This window comes from Carassius auratus, chromosome 22, assembly GCF_003368295.1.
Source record: "Carassius auratus strain Wakin chromosome 22, ASM336829v1, whole genome shotgun sequence".
NCBI lineage: Eukaryota > Metazoa > Chordata > Actinopteri > Cypriniformes > Cyprinidae > Carassius > Carassius auratus.
Genome location: NC_039264.1, coordinates 31686101 through 31693889, shown reverse-complemented (window position 1 = coordinate 31693889; position 7789 = coordinate 31686101).

The following is a 7789-nucleotide window of genomic DNA, read 5'->3' as shown; positions in this document are numbered from 1 at the left end:
GCCTTTTATCAAATGTATTCTGTCTTCTTTATTAATCAGATTAGTGCATATGTTAATCGCGATTATATCGGTCATCCGCGGCTGTCTTTGAGTTTCATTGCGTTTAAATAAATGACACAGCTGCTATTAGTGTGATTAAACTCTATCTGTCACGTGACGTGCCATAGACCTTCGATCCGTTTTATATTATTATTAATTTCAGGATCAATGATGTAAGTTGTATTTGTAGTAAAATCACATGGTAATCACGACACAACAATAATAAATGAAATGTGAAGTTAAAACACAGTAAATGGGACATTAGTAACTGTAACTGTAGTTTTACTATGATATTAATAATCAATACAACAATACAATAATCACCAAACCAGCTATGTTTGTATCACTGTAATGCTAGTGTTTTTATGTGCTTTTATATGACAGATATCACAGTAATCATGTGTTCTGTACCATGCTTTTAATACCTTTTAAATGTGAATCCAAAAAATAAAATAAATCAAATTAAAAATAAATAATAAAACATGTATTTTTTCCATCTTGCAGTTCATTCATATCAGTTTATATATATATATATATATATATAAATATATATATTTTTTTAAATATATATATATATATATATATATATATATATATATATATTATATATATATATATTTATTTTCATATATATATATATATATATATATATAATTATATATATATATATATATTTTCATATATATATATATATATATATAATATATATATATATATATATATATTTATTTTATATATATATATATAACATTCTGTATATAATTCAATTTTATTTTCTCTCCCCTTTTTATTATTTATATTTTTAGCTGAAAAGACGTAAAGGCAGTCAGCCCAGTGGTGTTTCTGGAGAGGGATTCCTTCAGAAATGGAGAAGACAGAAAGCTGCGGAGGCAGATATTTGCAGCAGTAAAGTCTGTGATAGTTTGTCTCTTTTATCAAAAATTCCTGCTGTTATAATTTTGTACAGCATTTGTTGTTTCTTAAACTGTTGCACTGTCCAAATACCCACACTTGCCATCTTTCCACTTGACCACTTGATTACTTATTTGAAGTCTTTCCTGTATTTGGCCTAGTGTTCAAGTGAGCATGATGACCACAAGTGTGTGTCAAACTTTTCATGACCTGATGACTGTGTTTCCCAATCCTGATCCTGGAGAACCCCAGCACTGCACGGTTTTGGCGTCTCTCTTATCTGCCTTGGAGTCTTCACTGATGAGCTGATGAGTTGAATCAGGTGTGTTTTGATCAGGGAGACATCTCAAATGTTGCAGTGTTGGGGTTCTCCAGGACCAGGATTGGGAGCCACTGCCTTATGGGACACTTAATGTGTTTAAAGAGATTTTTAATATCTAATTATCAATATTTCACATACTGTACATTGGACAGCTTTCCGTGACCTCTTGTGAGATCTCGGCAAAAAGTCTGACGATTTATTCCAAAACATGATGCATGATGGGATACACTAAGCTTTGTATAGCGCTCCGGACGTGTGTGTTAAGGACGCTGTGCTTTGGCATTATTAAGACCGGGGACAGTCTCGTTCACACACTGTCATTGTACACACACTCTCAAAGTGGCCAAGACTGCAAGTGTGGGTATCTGGACAGGGTCAAAGTCTTAAAAATGATCCCTAAACACATCACAGTCTTAATAATCCAGTTTAACACTTGTATGATATTGTACAAGCCCCAGGACTGTCTCATCTGACACTATCAAAAGAATTCATATGACTATAGCTTGTTATTAATTACTTGCTTTCAATAATGGATTCATTTAACATTTAATTTTACAGCATCTTTACAGAGGTGTAATGTACAAGCTGCACGTAATTAATAATATGTCCTTCCTTCTGTCTTACAGGATTTTTTCCAGATAATGCTGTTCTTCTTTTTCAGGTCTAAAATATCAAGCTCAACAGCTCACTCAGAGCCAACCCTCACAAACCTTCCTAAAAACTAAAAGAGCTATTACTGAGTCTCAGCGAATCTTGCCATGATCAGCTCTTCCCAGGTACATTTGTTTAGAATATTTTTTAATCAACATTTACTCATCAAATGCTCTGGTCTGAATCTTACTTTAAATTAACTTAATTATGTTTAATGAGCAATATTAATTGCTCAGAGAGTAAGTAGAGATTTTCTTGTTTCACCAGAAGAGAAGGAAGACCAAGGAAATGATTTGCTCAGGATGAGAAATGAAGACGGCCATCTTGAGCTCAAACAAACAGAAGTCCTCTGGTATGTGTGTGTTGAAGCAATGTTATACAACATTTTATGATGATCTCTCACAGAACTGGTCATGTCAGCCTTGATTTCGTTTTATACTATTACAATTACAGCATGTTAGCAAAGTGTGACTGGACATTTTTAATATTATGTTTTTAAAAACACACCACCTGTTTTAAAAAGCAGACAAGTATCATGAAATTGGTTTAGTTGATATAAACACCAATTGACATTATTTCATTGTTTTATAAATGTTATGTTATAAATTGTGAATTGATAGTGGATTGGGTTTGAAGCCAGGCCTTACCACTGCACAGACTAAAACACATTTGTGAGAGAAGTCAGGAACTTTGGAGAAAGATTCTAGAGGAAGAAACACATTTACTGCAACAATAGATGAATTCTAGAGTCTCTGAGAACTACACATGCTAATGTCTCATGAGCAAGACCTTTGCTTCTGTAACTTTTTCTTAATTCTTGCAGAATGACATATTTATTGCAGTATTTTTATTTGTACAGATGATCTCATCAGCCAAATGAGGGGTTTTGACCAAGTGATTGCTCTTGAAAGGAGTGAAAGAAGAAGATGTGCTAAATTCTCTTCAGAGAAAAAGCTTCTCAAAAGGTCTCAAACCAGCTTGAAGAATGGTAAGTGTACAGTACTACAAGGGTCATAGTTGCTCACACTGCTAAAACCACACAGAACATAAGCTGCGCTCTCTGTCCATTAAACAACTTCTTCTGCATTGTGTGTTTCACTTTGACCAGGTCTGGGATGTTAGGACTGAGAGATCCTCTGGCTGAGAACAAGCTACACCTCATCAGTGCTGGACATCAACCACAAACTGTTTCCAGACACGAGAGAAGAAGATCACAATGGGGAGATGAAACCAGTTTAGATGTGATGATGGGAATCATTATTTTCTGGAACAGTATCACATGTCTTATATGTATCACATGATCTCTATCACAGTTGACTGGATGGGACTGTGTGACTTTTAAGGACATTTCATCACTCATCCGTGGGAACTGATTTATATATGAGGTTAATGTATCTTTGATGATAATTATTTTCATTGAATCTTATTTGTCTTGATGCTACTTTATCAACTTTATAGTCTATGCTTCAATAAAATGAAAATGGTGAATATTGTGTTCTGAAGATTCTTGGTAAATACATCATTTTACTAGGTAGGCTCATATGTGTTTATTTTAGACTTGGAAAAACGACATATTAATTATTGGGATTATTTTTTTATTTAAGACATGAACATTTTTGATCGGATTAATAACATCTGGGACATCAGTACACCAGAAAGTATTTTTTTATATTTTAGTAACAAATATGCACATTTTTTGTGAAATACAGGGAGTTACAAGATTAATTATTCTGCATTACAAGATGGTGCCATGGGCTTTATTGTTACAAACACTTGAGGGATAACTGAGAATGTAGCAGGAATGATCAACGTGGATCTTGTACTGCATTAAAACCAAGAGCAGGCACATTACTGATGTCCAGCACCTGAGGAGCAAGATACAGGGGTGAGGAGGACATTTTTACACTGATTTCGGCTAATTAGTTATATATAATGCTAATATATATATATATATATATATATATATATATATATATATATATATAAATTAATATTCTTAGCACTGCATGAATTTGTCCTTGTGTAATAGTGAAGTATCACAATGTGTATACATTGTCCTTGATTACTGCTTTACAGTGGGGAATAGATAATGGCAAGTTGTTGCAGGTTCATCCATTATATTTCTTGCCATTTACTTCAAAAATCAAAGAAATAATCTATTATTTTCATTATTAAATCATTTCTTTCTAATTTTTCCATGTTTCATCAGATGGCCTCACAATGTCCTGTCAAAAGGTATAATAGTCATGATGAATAGAATAGAAAACAGAGGACTGTGAAAACTGTCAGATATAAATGTGACTCAGCTCAGATTGTTGTTCATGATGAGGAGAATACATATATGTAGGTTTTACTGCCCTGCTAACCCCAGGGGCCCAGTAGCACCCCCCGGAAGAGCCCAAAACTGTGCATTTCAAATGGCTGTAAATCAGAGTGCAATTAACATATCAAAGAGAAAATGGGCAGGATTATTACTTATGCTATGCTGATAAAATAATGTTGAGCTCAGTTTTCAGAAATAAGTGGAAAGCTGGCATAAAAGCATTTTAAATATTGCTCACTGTAAAATACCACATTTCAGCCTGCCTCTCAAATATATCACAGATGTTTGCACAATAAACATATTTAGATATCCAGTTTACCTTAAAATAAATAATTTATTTAGTTTCGTTAATAAAAAGTTTTAAACTACATTACCCACAAGCCTCCGTCGTTCTATCTATAGAAAGGCAACACTAGGGGGCTGTTTTTTGTAGTTCATTGAAGTTATGCTTAGGGTTTAGGATTAGGATCTCGCTAGAGATGTCATTTTTCTCAAGATAGCAACACTTCATTGTTGACTTAATATATTACTAATGTGATGATAGGAGCAAAACATACTTTTTAACATGATGCGCTGTTTAATATGGGTTAAAAGATAGTCCAACCACAGACTGTCCTGAAAAGTCATAGCCAATGACATCTAAGCTGAGCAGCAGCGTCACACTTCCTTATCCATGTATGACAGATGTCTTTCGTTTTTCGGCTGAAGGGATAGATTCGGTTAACAATAGATTAAGCTTGCTACTTATTAGATTCTGTTTTATTAACGTCTTCACCTTCCTCCGTTGTTCAGCTTGACAAAAATTGGGCAATATTGATGTGCACATGCCCAGCAGTCGCAGTTGTATCCAACAGATAGATTCCTCTCATTAAATATAAGACACATTTTTAAGATTTGTATTTTTTTTTTTTTTGACCAAAGACAAATATATTTACTAATCAAATGACGTGCTTCTAAAATTTACATTGTATATTACATTGTGTTTTAAAGTTAAAATTGTTCACATTTGTGTTTCTGTGATTTACCATTCTCTACCATTTGAACCCTAGGAATAAAAACAGAAATTATAAATTAATGAATGAATGAATGAACAAATAAATACATAAAGCATAATAAACATGCATATTTTTGTAAGGATCTTCCATTATTTATTGATATGTCAAACTCATTTAAAGACAACATGCCCAAATTACTACACTGCGTCCTCTGTCACCAAGCTCGTTTTTGCCACCATAAAGAATAAAAAGGCAGTTATGTTGTAAACATTAACTATTTTCAGTATGCAAATGAAAATGCTTTTATTAAAAAACAAAACAGTAAATACAGTATGTCTTTCAGAGAACACTGGAAAAAGATCAATTTTATTAAAAAAATTAAATTGACCAAAATGTTATACAACACAATGTAAATGTTTCAAACTCACAAAAAAAACACCATGAAGACATGCATGTCAAGTGTGCAATATCATCTATAAAACTCAATCAGCACAGCATCAAATAAACACTGATTGTCTGAACAATGGAAGACAGAGAAAGTGTTCAGGAAAACAAACACCTGCTAGCTTTGACAATAACATCATGAATTCACTTCATGACTGGAGCTAGGGGATGACTGTGTATGAATATCTCCTTTACTAAAACTCTTAATTAAAGTCTAAAAAGTTCACTGTATGAAGCTTGAAAAAGAGAACAAAATGCTTTATCAATACGAAAAATACTATTTTTAACTATTGTTTTCATCACTGGTTCTGTAATGTATTCATTATGAGCTTATAAATAAAACAAAGTTACATCTTCTGCAAAAATCTAACCACTGCAAAGTCTAATCACTGATCCAGGGACCATATCTGTGTGTGTGGGGGATAAAGAGTTAACGAGGTGAGTCCTTGTGCGTGATGGAGAACTGCTGTGTTATCCTCAAACAATCCTGTAAAACAGAAATATTACATTACATTCAACTTATACATTACACTGTGTTTTGTTTAGACCATAAAAGCAGCCTCTGTAAAGATGCTGTAAAATTAAATGTTAAATGAATCCATTATTGAAAGCAAGTAATTAATAACAAGCTATAGTCATATGAATTCTTTTGATAGTGTCAGATGAGACCGTCCTGGGGCTTGTACAATATCATACAAGTGTTAAACTGGATTATTAAGACTGTGATGTGTTTAGTACAGTATGTGAAATATTGATAATTAGATATTAAAAATCTCTTTAAACACATAAGTGTCCCATAAGGCAGTGGCTCCCAATCCTGGTCCTGGAGAACCCCAACACTGCACATTTGAGATGTCTCCCTGATCAAACACACCTGATTCAACTCATCAGCTCATCAGTGAAGACTCCAAGGCAGATAAGAGAGACACCAAAACCGTGCAGTGCTGGGGTTCTCCAGGATCAGGATTGGGAAACACAGTCATCAGGTCATGAAAAGTTTGACACACACTTGTGGTCATCATGCTCACTTGAACACTAGGCCAAATACAGGAAAGACTTCAAATAAGTAATCAAGTGGTCAAGTGAAAAGATGGCAAGTGTGGGTATTTGGACAGTGCAACAGTTTAAGAAACAACAAATGCTGTACAAATTATAACAGCAGGAATTTTTGATAAAAGAGACAAACTATCACAGACTTACTGCTGCAAATATCTGCCTCCGCAGCTTTCTGTCTTCTCCATTTCTGAAGGAATCCCTCTCCAGAAACACCACTGGGCTGACTGCCTTTACGTCTTTTCAGCTAAAAATATAAATAATAAAAAAGGGGAGAGAAAATAAAATTTAATTATATACAGAATGTTATATATATATATATATAAAATAAATATATATATATATATATATATATATATATATATATATATATATATATATATATGAAATAAATATATATATATATATATATATATATATATATATATATGAAAATAAATATATATATATATATATATATATATATATATATATATATATATTAAAAAAAAATATATATATATATATATATATATATATATATATATATATATATATATATATAAACTGATATGAATGAACTGCAAGATGGAAAAATACATGTTTTATTATTTATTTTTAATTTGATTTTTTTTTTTTTTTTTGGATTCACATTAAAAGGTATTAAAAGCATGGTACAGAACACATGATTACTGTGATATCTGTCATATAAAAGCACATAAAAACACTAGCAATACAGTGATACAAACATAGCTGGTTTGGTGATTATTGTATTGTTGTTTATTATGATATATTGATTATTAATATATCATAGTTAAACTACAGTTACAGTTACTAATGTCCCATTTACTGTGTTTTAACTTCACATTTCATTTATTATTGTGTCGTGATTACCATGATTTTACTACAAATACAACTTACATCATTGATCCTGAAATTAATAATAATATAAAACGGAATCGAAGGTCTATGGCACGTCACGTGACAGATAGAGTTTAATCACACTAATTAGCAGCTGTGTTCATTTATTTAAACGCAATGAAACTCAAAGACAGCCGTGGATGACCGATA